Source organism: Netta rufina (genome assembly GCF_964035555.1).
Source record: "Netta rufina genome assembly, chromosome: 8".
Lineage (NCBI taxonomy): Eukaryota > Metazoa > Chordata > Aves > Anseriformes > Anatidae > Netta > Netta rufina.
In genome coordinates, this window is record NC_140131.1 from 16,377,834 (window position 1) to 16,392,299 (window position 14,466).

General features: G+C 43.2%; 1 protein-coding gene across 3 annotated transcripts in view; it reads left to right on the forward strand.

Annotated features, from left to right (window-relative positions):
* The window catches only part of LRRC8D (leucine rich repeat containing 8 VRAC subunit D), a 48,603-nt gene that overhangs the window by 22,954 nt on the left and 11,183 nt on the right, over nt 1-14,466 (forward strand). Inside the window, exon 1 of one of the 3 annotated variants that reach the window (XM_084290739.1) lies at nt 11,463-11,487. The exons of 1 other annotated variant lie outside the window; for it this stretch is intronic. The gene's annotated coding sequence lies outside the window, so the exon portion shown is untranslated. Of the gene's footprint in view, nt 1-11,462; nt 11,488-12,834; nt 12,913-14,466 lie in introns of those variants that run through there. One more of the 3 variants, XM_084290738.1, reaches the window with a different exon arrangement.

The window sequence follows — 14,466 nt, forward strand, 5'->3', positions numbered from 1 at the left end:
ATTATGTGCTTTCGAACCATCTTTAAAACCAGGTATTTGTGATGCTGCCTAGGAAAATGTCCCTCTCCTGCTGCTGTTGTTTTGAACTCAGAGTGTCAGTGGCACCGAGGTGAAGCATCCATCCAAACCGCTCCGGTGTGGCCCCAGCTGCATCTCAGAGCTGTCTTCAGTGAGGAAATGAGCAGTCACCGGCTTCTTTCAGCTCCCCCACAAAAAGCCTGATGATTTTTTTGTTGAGGTGCTGCTGGAACATTGTGGCTACTATTAAATTTGTTTTAAAGGCAGCTGTGGGGATTTACAGTCTCTGTAGAATAAGAAAACAGTTATTCTGACATTGAGCTGTGAACATGAGAAAATGGCTTATCCCATATTACAATTTATAAAAGCTGGGAGAGGACAGAGGGAACAGCTCGAGAGGAATGGAGAAGAAAACAGCTGAAAACCACCTCCTCTCCCTCCAGAGCTATTTTTTGTCAGTGACAAAACTGTGGGATGAGCAAAGCTGATTTGTATCTGCAGCAGGTCGTGGTTGCGATCTGAAAATGTATCCCCAGGAAAAAACGGAGCAGGCTGAGCTGCGGGGGCGGGAGTGCACGAAGCCACGTGTGCTGCCTCTGAACCTGGAGTTCCTGTTAGGTCTGCTGCTTGTTGTCTTCCAGGTGATGCCTAAAATCCCACAACAAGGGCCCTCAGTCGCTGCTGTGCTGTGTTAGGCTGCGCACAGCATCAGCAGGCTGGGGTTTCAGATGGGCAGGTTTGTGAAAGAGAAGCTGGGGGATGCAGCTTGCAGGGAATGGGAGGGAGGGAGTAGGGAAATCTTGGAAGGCTGCATCAGAATAAGAGGCTTTAAAACTATGGCTCAGTGCCTGTCAGAAATCCTTATCTAAAGCAATCCTGGCGAATACAGTCATGAATTTATTTACCAGAACTCAAGCTTTTATGGTTGTGTGGTTTCTTGCATTCTTAGATGTGTTTGGTGTTGAAGCAGCATCTAAGCAGATGCTGAAGCAGATGCACTGTGGTGTCTGGGCCCGTATCCTGAGGGGGATATTTTGAACAGTTAGTCCCAAATAAATCCTGTGTGTGGTTCTGGAGCTAAGGGCTTGTCTTCACATGCTGTTGAGAAATGATTCGAGTCAGCCTAAGGTGTGAATTTCAAGTGGATTGCTTTACATCTCTGAGGAAGAATAGTTGAGAGTTACTCTGATTCTGGGAAAGAGTGTCTGGGGAGGGTCCCAAGCAGTTTAACCAATCCATTTTAAAAATTTGTATGGTTTTTCTCTCAAATAATCTGAAATGCCTTATGCAGACAAAGCCTCAAAGTGGATTATGTTATATAGGAAGGCTGGTCATAAGGATTTCGGAAGGTTTATGTGGATGCAGAAGTATTACTAGTCAGGAATAGCACTTGCATTTTAAAATCACTCTGTACTTTTCATCTGAATTTAATATTCAAGCAACCCAGCTAACCTTAAACAGGAATTATGAGAGGAATGTGGACTGACTTCAGTGTGCAATAGACCTTTGAAGCATTGCTATGGCCTCTTAAAACTATAATTAACTGTGCGATCACTGAAAGTTTCAGCAGAAACTTTTAGGTCTCATCGAATCTTTCATAGTCAATGGAATGCTCTTTTTTGGTGGGTGAAGTCTGTTTTCTGGCTTCTTGTGAGAATTTTCTAAGCTGATGGGGAAGAAGATGGAGGAAGTTGGAGGAGTACACGCCCTCTCTGTAGGTCTTGGACTTGCAGCCCAAACTGAGATTCTTCCCATCCCATAGAAAGATTTTTAGATATGTGTACAAAGCAGAGAACTTCAGCAAAATCTGTGTAGTAAAAAAAGGGCTGAAAGTTTTAGTATCAGAGGCTTTTGGTGACCTGCATGGTAATGTTTACCCCCAAGCCAGAGAGCAGGGGACAGAGGAATCCAGCTCAGGGAGTGTACACTTCACAGCCTGAACTGTCTGAGCAGAGTGATGCTTTTGAATACCTGCTGCCTAATTTAGGGGTAATTTGTTGCAGAAGGTATGGGCAGGGCTCTCCCTTTTGCTTTTTGATGTATATTTACAGTCCATTTTCCCCTCCTTCGCTTTCCCTCTGTTCTGCTGCTTTAATAGGAAGAGTGGATGCCTGAAGTACAGTATATATTTTTCCTTAGTCAGTTTTGTGTGTGCAAAGTTGCAGCGTCTGTACAGCAAGTACCTAGGTTATTTCTTTTTCAGCTACTGAATGTAGACTTCTGCTAAACGTCATAATGAATTTCTGCTCTAACTAAATGTATGTAAGTAGGTGCTTGTAGGTGCCATGTGGAACTTTTGACTGTAAGAAGTCCATGTGTGCTGGAGGGCAGAATTACATCTGTAGGCTGGTACCAATGTGCTTCTAGGATGCTTAACAGTTCATGGTGTATGAATTGTGAGCATGTTTATTTAAATCAAGTTACGCTTGAGATTGGAAGGTTCTCAGTGTTTTTCCTACTGGTGTGGCAATTACAAAACCAAATGTTGTGGTTTTCTTGGTGAGTACATCGTTTTATTGCCCTGGGAAAGATTTGATCCTAGAGGCTAAGGATTGATTCTGTACTAAGGTTTAATCCACTGCGTGTGCAAATCCAGGTGGTGGAGGGTGGATGCTTCTCCCTTGGGCGGATGAGGAGTGTTGTATCTACATGCAGGGTGCGTGTGCTTTGCATTGCCTTTTTTCTCTGATGAGACAGCAAATAGGGCTGAGGCCAGTTCCTTTTGCTTTGCCTCATTCATCCAAAAGGCAGCAGATGGCTGGTAGCATGCACAGGCTTTTAACCTGGCTGAGAGTCAGGCTGATGAGGAAGAGCCTGAATGTGTCCTTTGTCCAGTTTTGGTTGACTCATCAAATTGGTGGCTTGGTGAATGCCTTACCTTTAGAGTCAAAGAATAGGAGAAACAAATACAGATTTTTTTTTTTCCCCAAATATTTTTTTGTAGCTGTCCCAAGTGGCTAATCAGCAAACATACAGATTTGCCTCCCTTAGCGCACTCTAGTTGGTTTTGTTTTGTTGACTCTGGCCCAGTTATGTAAAGGATGGATAAATAGCAAGCAATCACAAGGAAATACATACTTGATGCTTCAAAGGACCACATCTGTCATCATGGAGAGCTTAGTGAATGTTGTTGTAGGAAGAAGAGTGTGAATGGGAAATGGTGATCTCTAAGAATATTTCAAGTAGCCAAAACACTGAAATTCTGGTTTAAAGGGGGAGGAAAAAAAGAAAAGACAACAACCAGGGTAACAGCCCTCTGACTTCGGGACACATTTCAAAGCAAAATACAGAAATTTATGGGACAACGGATACATGAGAATTGGTGCACATTAGAAGTAAGGAAATAAATTGGGGAATTAACTACACATATATTCTATATTTTAAGTGTTAGGAAACAAATAATCCACGTTATTAGATGAAGATAATAGGTCATGCAAGAAAAGTAGAAATATTAATACTTCTCTATATTTGAGAAGGTGCAATATTTGATACTGTGCCATTCTAACAGAAGATGATTAATTTCTTTAAATCCTTGTTAATTAAGGATTTAATAATTTCTAGGGGTAGAGATATGCAAACTAGCAGTGCTGTAACTCAGTTGTTAAAAAGAGCTTGCTGTGAAAAGTCTGCAGGCCTGCAGACAACAATTCTTAATAACTGTTGGCATAGAGGGTTGTAGAATTAACAGTGCCAGAGAAGGGAAGGGTGGGTGACTGTTTTAGCCCTGTTCCAGGTAGGGTGGCATTTTTTCTCATCAAGATACTGGAAAAGTTAATGCTACATTCAGTTGATAAAGATGTAAGACAGACTAATGTCAGTGTGTGTTTGGTCATGGGAAATGCGTCGTAGCGAACGCAGTGACATGCTGGAAACCAAGCTTTTCTTGGGAGAGGGATCTGCATGAGATGCAGTGAAGCTACGCCTGCCAAAGGCAGCTGTGCAGCTGAAGAGGGGCAGTCCTGCCTAGCAGATGCTGCCACTCCCTTGCTCCTTCCATCTTCTCCCTGCGGTCCCTCCCTGCCTCCAGCAGAGGCAGCCAGGTAGGGCTCTGGCGTACCCTTTTGGGACTCCTGTCCACACACGTTGGTGCTATGTGGTATTGCAAAAGCGCCTGAATTAAGGACTGAGTAGCTGACGTTTACAAGTTAGTCACTGGCAGTGAATCATTATCAACTGTGAATGCTTCTAGCCATCTGCTTTAAGGGTTGAGGTGAGGCCGGATTCTGTTGAACATTTTCATTGGGTATCTGGAGGCAGGGTCAGAATCTGAGGTGCAGTCGGTAGCGCGGTAAGTGAGGGCACAGCACTGTGTACCGTGAAGCCTGGGGATTCCTGTGAGCTGTATCAATCAGAAGTGTGTTTTAAATTAGTCTGATGCAAGACCACGGGGCCTGCAGATGCTGTGCTGCAGCCCAGTGACCGAACAGGAACCCAGGGAGAAAGGTCCTTAGGGGTGCGGTGAGTAAATAAGACACGACTGCTCTTCCTTCTGCAGGGCAGTGCGTGAGCGAGTAGGAGCAACGCGGACAGGAGGTGAGAGCGGTGTTGGAGTGGTGTACGGGACGGTTCTGGGGCCGGGAGCAGCCTGGTGGGAGGAAAGGGAGTGAGCTCAGAAAAAAGGCAGAGGAGATAATCTGAAGGCTGGGTGGTCTTTAGGTTCTACACGGAGAGCCTGCAGAGCTCCTTCTGCTGCTGGGTCAGCTGTTTCTTGATAGGTAAATGGGGCGATTTGATAACCAGAGGCAAGCACCTTCTGAGGGAGAGCACAGCACTCTGGATGCTAAAAGGCTAACAGAGACAGGCATAACACAGCTCCTGGCTGATGGCTGGGAACTGCAATTGGGCAATTAGAAATAAGGCATGCATTTGTAACGGTGAGAGAGAGTAAGCACTGGAACAAATAAATGACGAAGGGAAATGGTGGATTCTATCCAAAATGTTCCCAGGGCTTGAAAGCTTCTCTGGAAGTGTTATGTTAGGCAAACAAAGGTTTGGCTTACAGTTACGTACAGTCCTCTGGGCTAAATACAGCGATAATAGCGCATAGTGGTCTGCGTTGTCCCGTGGCAGCAGTAATTCATAGAGGGAACTATGCAAACCTGAACTAATGTTCCTCATATGCTGAAACAATTGGGTACCAGCTGGCCTTGCTGATAGAAAGTATGTAATGCATGTATGTATTTATACATGTGGAGCATACAGCGGGATGCTGCCTCCTGGCTGGAGTGGTACTTCCTCTTAACTATTCTGAGAGCTATGGGAGATGCTGGAGTCCATAAGTGGTTGTGAAGAGTTTCTTAACCATGGGATTCGGCATCTCAGATACTCTTCATCTGGAAACTGATGGACTCGGATCTGGAAACGCTTCTACTTTGTTTATGCTAGGAAGTAATTCCTGTCTGCAGGGTGGATTGACTTGTGTGCAGCGCTGCCTGAACTCTGCTCTCCTGTACCTGAAACTGGTGGTCTTGGCACATAACTAGTTTGGGTATTTTCGTGCTGCTCTTCTCTTGCTGAGGTAGTAGGTCAGATCTTTCGGCTTCTCTTACTAAAGACGCATCTGAAGAAGTGACAGGGACAAGTAGAATGGATGGATTAAGTGCAATGGGACGCTCTCCAGTAATGAGTTTATAAGCAACATGTTTTCTTGTTTTTTGTTTTTTTTTTTTATAGTGGACGGTTAACCTCTGGAACTCTCTGCCACATGATATCATTATGGGTAAGAGCTGATATGATTCTAGGAAGGATTAGAGATCTCAGGGAATGTAATTATTTAGTTTAACATGAATCTATAAAATCCCTTGTTCTAAGGTCTAAAAACATTTCGTAGCAATGGGGTCTAATGTAGTGGGCTGTTTATAACTGTTTCCTAGTAAACGTATTTTGCTGTAACATCTGTTTCTAGCTACTTTTAACAACAGGAACTGGTGATTCAGAGGTCTGTTTCTAAATTTAATATGAGAAGAAGCGTAGCGCTAGTTGAAGGAACACCGAGGGTGTGTGTATCAAGGGGAGGCGGCGATAAAGGCAGAACGCACCCTGCATGCTAAAATGTGTCATTGTGCCTCTGATTGCAGGGCACAGATGCTGATACACAAACAGAGGATACATGCGTCAGAGTAACAAACTGGTTTTGAGCATTCAGCTTTTCAGGGATCGTGCTTGTACAGTGTCACTCCATTGTATTTAGAGGAATTGATCTGCAGGGAAAATGCAAGGCCTTTATTTTGGGGATTGATGTCTTTATAAGTGGATGGAGGAAAGGGAATGAAGCAAGGAGGTTTAAGATGTGGAAGGAAGAAGGCCTGGCTGTGTTTTTTCGATAAGCAAAAGTCTCCAGTTTCCTTTATTAGCTACCTCCTGACGTGTGTGTTGGAGAAAGCTTCTATCTGCTCTTACATTGGATTTCAAGTGTTTCTAGCTTCATTACTCATTTTTTCCCCTTTTTTTTCTGTTCTTTCCCTTCCTAAAGATATGTGCAAGAACACACATGCACAACCATAACTTTATGACACACATCTGGTAGCTCCTAATGGACAGAAATCCTTGACAGGCAGGTATGGGTACGGGCACAATGGCTGTAAGCAGGTAGGCAGGAGCAGCTCAGCCAGCCTTGTTGGCACCTCAGCCTGCTCCTGAGGTATCACCTGGACAACAGAAAGCTTCTCTGTGTTTGTTGCTGTTTGTGTCCATGCTGAAACACATCTACACGCTCAAAGAAACCCAGTCCATTCCTGGTCATCTCTTGTGACCCATGTATTTTCACACTCCACGAGTGTGTGGAAAAGAATCTGCTGATTTGCAGAGAGTTTTAAACAAAACAGAGGGTTTTAACAAAAGTTTTAAAACTGGAGCAAATGCAGGAGATCAAGCTCTTTAGCTTCTCTGCCCTCCCAAGTACAATGGTCGTTCCATTCCTGGTCCAAAAGGGACCAGTGAGTGGGCTTCCTCTAATCTGTGTTAGGATAAAATTAACAGTTTAGTGATACCTCCCTGGGCTCCCTGCCTGCCTTGATGTAGTACTATGGCAAACCAATCAAGTAGGGATACTGGAACTTTAAATAGAGGAAAATACAGTGTTAAAGTCATAGATGCTACGAATTAGCTCTGAAGAGCTGCACCAAGACATAGGGTAAGCATGATATTTTGTGGCTTTTGTATGAAGGCAGTTAGTTTCTCCCGGCATGCAGTCACTCCAACACAAATTCTTTGTTGTAGAAAACACTAAATATTTGGGAATGTTGAGCCTGAAACACAGATGATATACTGCAGCAGAAGACTCCCATGGGATTTTTTTACGAGATGGATTTTATTTGTTAAATGAGTTTTCAGTAGTTGTTCAGTACATGCTATTGTATTGCTTGCGTGATGTCTTACAGTGACACTGGTCTGATCTGGACTGTGATGACTGTATAAATTGCATCACTTACGAACTGTGGAAAGATGGCTTGATCTGTAAGAGACATCTGTGTATGTGTGTGTTTATAATGTACTCGTAAATCATAAATTAAAGACATTCAGTTAATGCCACATAGGAGCCGTATTCACAGCTCTTGGTGTTCTTGTCTGCCCACAGGAGTTCCAGGAGTAAAAACTGATCGCAGAGGAAACTGAAGCTGCTTTTGTACTTTGTTTGAGGGGGAGGAGTAACAAAATAAGTTATGTAGTCTAAGACATCTTGAAAATTTGGACCTTTAAGTGGTCTTTGGGCTTTTACCAAGGAACGTGCTTTGGCATTTTGGTTTTGTGTATTAGAGAACACTAGAGATCCCTTGGCTTTAATTTATAGCAGCAAAGTACAGTTATTTCTCTATATTTCGGTCATATTGGTTTGCAACATATGGTTGTGGTAATTCATAGCTGTATACCCGGTGGTTTTCGGTGACTTAAATTGCTAAGAAGAAATAGTTTGGCCTGTGGTGATCGGTGGGACGGTGTTGTGGCTGGGAGGGAGACCTGTGGCCTGTTTGGCTCTGACAGTGACAGCCACCTCCGAGGAGGCCAGCACAAAGCTCCATCAGCTGGCTGCAGCAACGTGACCCGGAGGTTCCCAATTTCCATCAATTGTCCATGGCTGACCTTTGCCTTCGGTGTAGAGCTCCTAACTGTAAAGCTTATATGCAAGTCCAACACTGAAAGTTTGAACTTCACATATTGAGCTGCTTATGCGTCTGCTTGCTGCAGACATACTGCCATTGTAATTCTGTGTTACACAGTGAGGGGGTAGGAGGGTTTTTATTCAAATCTCTGTTCAAATTGCAGCTATTCACAAGCAGCAACTCGGAAGAAAAGTTATTTTATATAACTAGCTAATTTCAAGCATGCCATTACACAATTTTTTGGTTAACGGAAGGCAGTAAAGATTCCTTAATAAAATGACTCACGGTCACGTTGTTACTCATATTCATATAACTAAGATCCTGTAGTCTAAGTCTTTTGGCCTTTACCTCCATGAGTGTTCTGACTTTTGATGGGGGGTTTGTTTTTGTTTTAAAGCCACTTCATGATTACTCATTTCATTTGTTTCTTGTACTTACGCAGCCAGTTGTATCTTCCCCTTTAGTGTTGGAAGTACAGCTTTATTGCAGTCTATTCTTTCCTAACTTGACAGAACAAGTATCAGTGACTGTGACCAGCTTCAGCATGTAAGTCTCTGCAGAGGGCTAAGAAGTGTTATTATCAGATTAAGTGCAAGTAGAAACCTCCACTGTGCTCCCTACTTGGGATGCATGGCAGTAGCCTGTGAGGCCCTTGTGCTGCTGAAGAACATACACGGTGTCTCATAGCTAGATAAAGGGTCCTGGTGTGGTTGGAGTGAGTGAGCTGCTGTCTTAGGCTTACATTTGAACCATGTGAAACACACAGATCTGAGGAAGAGTTCTGATAACAGAAGAGAAATAGTGTATTTGTGAAAATTACACCTATGTGGAAATAGTGGATTTTTCTGCTATTTTATATCTTGCGATTATATCTTTGCTAAATCACTTTCTGAAACAGAATCACATGATAAGGAATAATTGCAACACACTGCTAATACTTCTAAACTCTTTTTGGATCTCTTTAATTTGTGACTTTTCCTGTGGTCAAAATGTTGCTAATATAGCAGATAAAAAGAGATTTATTTTTGTTTTAAGCCCATGGCATAGACTTGAAGGTTTTTCCTTTTACAGCTGGTCAAGCTTGAAACTATTGCCTTCCTGAAATGCTCTGCCACATTATGTAGTATGAAATCTGATGCAATTCAACTGAATTTTTGGGCTGTAATCTTTTTGAGACAGGGTACTTTGATTACACAATGTATGATGCAGGAAGGCCTTAATACAGAATAGGAAGTTGAATCGTTTGTGCGATGTAAGTATTAAGTGCTAGCAGAGTCTAGGTGTTTGTCCAGAAGTCACAATTCTTTTGTTTGATTATCAGGGAACTCTGACCAAGGCCCAGAGCTGAGTGCTACGCAAGGGGTTGAATGAGGAGCACAGAGCATACAATGCAAACACTGTGAAAGATGGTGGCATCTGATGCATGGTGTGATCAGACAGAGAGAGGACGCCCCTAATGAGTCAGGAACAGGATTGTCATAATGGTTTGTCACTTAAAATAAAAAATTAACCCAAGGGTAGTTCTGCTGCTCATATCAGAGCAAGCAGCACAGCAAGCCATTAGCCCTATTTCAGGACAAGGCTGCAAGTTCCCATCAAGCCTAAAGAAAGATGCTTGTCTGACAATGATGCCTGTCTGACAGCTGTCCTACTGGCCCTTCCCTTTCTCAGCTCCAAACCAAAAATAACAGCCTGCTCGTGTGTGGTGAACATAGATCCAACTCTGGTATCGGTGCAAAGTCCTTTTGGTCCAGAACCAGTTCACTGTGAACATGGATATGGCTGTGTCCACGTGCAAAAACCTTCAGCTTACAGCAGTAGCTCATAACCTTCTTCAAGTCACCATTTGGGGTCTGTTCTGCAAGGTGAGTTGTTGCTACATGGATGCCCCAAGCTTTGTGATGAGGCAGAGGATGGTCCTTTGCTTTGTCTTCCTTAAAGGAGGGGCATTCAGTGAATGCTTAAAGGAATGACTTAGTAAGGTTTGGTAATCCAAAGCTGGTTGCTGGCTTTACATCTAGGAGATAAGGTTTATATTATTAGCACTTGAGGAACTTGAAACAGAGATTAGAATTGCTGTTCAGCCTGAAGGGGAACAAAAACTACAGCAGCGTTCAGGGCCCTGACAACGCTTTTTTTTTTTTTTTTTTTTTTTTTTACAAAAGAAATGAGACATAATTTGGCATACAAAATTTCTTGGTCAAAAACAGGCTGTTGCAAAACTTTATGCTAAATGAAATGGATGGTTTTGTTCATGTTTTGGTCTGGCCATGACAAATCCTAAGCTTTCAACTGTCAGTTTATGGGAATATAGTCATATGTATATTATTGCTGTACGCCCACATTCACAGGCAGCCATCCAAGTGTTCAGATGAGATAACAGGAACATACAAATGAAGCAGCTGGCTAGTTGTCCTGATGTTCTTGACTAGATCCTTGTTAAGATGCTGTTAGTCAAACCAATGAATAGATCTGGGGTATCAAAGGCTATTTGCTATACATGGCTGGGGTCACTGTGGGCACTTTGTGGCCTTTTTGTGTTCTTGCTTTTTGTCAAGTCAGAAACCTCAAACACAGAGTGAGCGCTGAATTAACCCCTGTGTGTCAAGTTGCAGGTTGCCTCTAGGCTGCCTTGTACGAGGCTGGGGGCTGTGTCCCACCACCCCACCGCCTGGGGAGTGACAGGTAGGTCTGTGTGTGCCTGAGGGAGAGGAGCCTGTCCTGCCTGCTGCCCTTCAGCTCCTCTTCTGGGCCCTTACAAAACGAAAGCAGCAAGCAGCGTTGGCTGCATTGCTCCTGTTTTGCATATACGAGTAGGTAATGCCCTGTCCCATGGCACATGCTTCTAGAGATACTGCTGGAAATGAAGTTACGGAGTAATTTGCCTTAGGGCAAGTCCTGAGTCTTCACCTTGTGCGGAACAGGACAAGGACAGTGAGGGGCTGGCTTGTACCTCCCTTGCATTGTGCCTGGTGGAAGTCAGAGCCAGGGCTCTGAGATCAGTGGTGAGATACTTACATGAGCTCAGGCTTTACATTTACCCTGCTTTTTGAAATCTTGGCATGCTGGAGGAAAGGCTAGAAGATGATAAAAAGCAAAGAACCCTTCTCCTGGGTCAGTACGATGCTGCTGGAGGATGTGAAAATGATCTGGTTTGGCTGCGTGTGGAAACAGTGGCAACAAAACCCAGACTGCTTTCCTCCAACAACAGGGCAACTCTCCTTTTATTTCAGAAGCAGCTGGGGAGCGGCTGTTGTGCTGTTTTACTTGCCAAAACTAGCTCCAGTGGCGAGCACCTGGGGCGAGGGGGAAGCGCTGCCTGCACAAAAAGAAAAGCCTCCTCCATGGACTGGCTCACCCATTTGACCTGGTAGGCCAGATTGCATGTCAGTTGTAAAGCCCAGACGGTGAGATGGTGCATGACTGGATGTCTGCGAAGGTGGCTGCCAAAAATGTTATTGCAAGTATGTGGTTGAGGCTGTAGTAATCGTGGCGAGGCGATAAGGTCTGGAAAGGGAGCAGCAGCTGCAGTGGGCGATCTTTTCCAGGAGGAATGGATTTTATGCTCTCACGTGTGCTGAGAAGAGCATGTAGCTGGATTTCCTGCTGGAGCAGGAGGAAGATCTGTCCGTAGATGAGATGGAATAAAAATTCTCCTTTCTGTAGTCTTATTTTGGTTATTTGAGTTAAACTGCAGTACATACTCACAAATCTTCATTGTCTTTGTCAAGACTGATGTGACTGGACAAGGTAGGTTTCAAGAGCTGTTACGTTTTGTGCCTTTTTTTTTTTTTTTTTTTTTTTTTGAGATATCTCAAACCAATAGGAAGGAGTATATAGGAATGTTGTAACTATGAATGGGTTTATCTGGACATAATGTTTAGACTTCTCAAAAATATTTCATAAAATATTAAATTTGACTATGCTTTTAATCACAATCTTATTCCATTTTTCTGGAAGCCTGATGGTTTTTGTTTTCTTGCTTTGAGTTTTACAGCCATGAACATGCTTATCATCACCTAACAAATAATCACTTAGATTGTAAGCCTTCTGGGGCAAGGGTTGTCTGCCCACTCTGCAGGAGAGCCCATGGTGCAGAGGTTACAATTCCAGCTGGAGCATTTGGGTCAAATCATAATATAAACTTGGCAGTAGTAAATATTTAAATTGGAGGTTGTATGGGTATGTTGGTGCTGGTTAATAGCAGCAAGCAACACAACTGAGCCTTACTGAACCTTTTTGCAGAGCTGGAAGCTCACTCGTTAGGGCAGGTATGCTGCAGTCTCAGGAAAGACAGCAAGTCTTTTAGAGCACTTCATTCTGTTTTTAATACAAGGCTTTGAATGGGGTTTGGGAAAAATCCAGCATAAAAACAAAGGAGATGGTCTGGATCTATGGGGAAAATTTCAAAACTCCAGCCTCCAAAAGATGTGTGGTAGCATAATTCCTTTTTTATGCTTAAGTACTGAGATTGAAGTACACACCCTGAACCAAACAATTATGGGACTAAATGGACTTAAGTAAATAGCTTACCTCTTACAGAAAGGAGCTTAAGTTTAGACCAGGAAAAAGAAATAGAGTAATCTGAAATCTCTTTGAGGATAAACACTTGAGCTGTAGGCATTTTGTCCTGGCATGAAACCACTGAAGATTCAGCTATTGGAAGCCTGGCAGGAATGTGGTAACATTAATAAGTCATCCTTCATCTCTTGTTCAGTGTTTCAGAGAAATCATCGTTGTTACCCATCTGACAGGACATCAGAAACACAGAAGATCTCTGCTCGATAAGGAGCAGGTAGGGTTGGAGCAGACTGTCAGTAAGTGTCCGGTGTCTGCTTGGGGAACAGGACAGGGACACGGTGTGGCAGGAGGGGGATCAGAGGCTGCCTTGTAGTTATCCTGAGTGGTTTCTGTGATGTGGCTGTACAGCTGGAGTGAGGAAGTCACCCCTTCTCCTGGGGGGGGGAGAGAAGAAGCTGCATGATGTTTGGGTATGAGCTTAGTCTGAATTTTGTCCCTTTAAAAGCGTGCTTGCACAACCTGGTTCTCAGCTGTGCTGGCACACCTTCACTCTGCTCTTGCCACAGAACAGATCTTGGCAGAAACGAGGAACTTTGATATGCAAGTAGGAGGCTGGTGTTTACATGCAGCTTTTTGTGTCGCTGGGCGCTTCTGCATGTGTGTTTTAATTTGCCTTTGTTTTAATTTTTTTTACTTAATTTGTGTGACCTCTCATACATCACTTTTAGCTAATGAAAGTGTCAGTGGGAGTACTTCAAATGCAGTATTTCATCTGTGGGCAAATCTTCTGTATGAAACTTCTGTTTAATATGTAACCCAGTGAGAGTCACTGTGTTTGCTGTTCTGTCTGCAGAGATGAACCAGTGCAGGTAGGGAACAATGGACCCTGTGCTTTAGCTAAAGGAACTTTGTCTGCTCTTGGCCCTCGATCTCCGTGAAGGTGCTGTAAATGTTCCAGTGCAAGGTTGCTGGCACATCCATTAGAAGTGAAAAGAAGGAAAGTATTCATTGAAAGTAACTGGCTTCGGTTACTCAGTAAACGTGCTTACTTCATTTCTAAACCATATTCCCATCAGAATGTAAACCTAGATTTTAAGTACCATGAGTCAGGGTGGAGGGGAAGCTCCCCTCTTACGAGGGACTTTTAAAACCTACAGCAAAGTGAACTGCAGTGATAAGTTTTGTTTTCTTTGGACACTCCTTCCTATTCTTGCTGTATGTTTAAGGTGTGTAGCTAAAGGTACTAATATCTCCTGTAGTAAGATTCATATCTTCACAGGCTGTGGCTTAAAATCACCAAATGAGCAACTCATTGCCAAGTTCAATTTCTTACAGCTTTTGAAGTTGCCCCAGTTCCAAGTGAAATCCAGAACAAGATGAGACAGAGGCTGGCAGCATGTGTGGCTGTAGATCAGAAAAGAATATTTTTTCAGAGCAATTGCATGAGTCGCTATGTGCCGTTTCTACCTGAGATAAAGTAATTTTATATAACAATCTTTGTAGCCATGTGAGCTTGCTTATGTTAAAGGTCTAAAACCAACATTGAACTGTTCTGCTTTTCAGATTTCTAAACTAAAAAGAAAATAGAGTTTTTGCTATTTTTTTTCCCTTTTTGTCCTTCAGTCTGTTTAATGACTTTTTAAATTGTATCTTTTTTTTGTGTGTGTGATTAAAAGCAGGCTGTAGGGACTGGAATTGCCAGATGTGCTTTTATTTTGGTGCAGTTTGCTTTTGCATCTTGATAAATTCCCCAAGTGCTCTGGTCAGTAGAAGCACCAGATGTTTTCTGTGTGTTCCTGCACTTCTGATAGCGGTTGTGAAAACACTG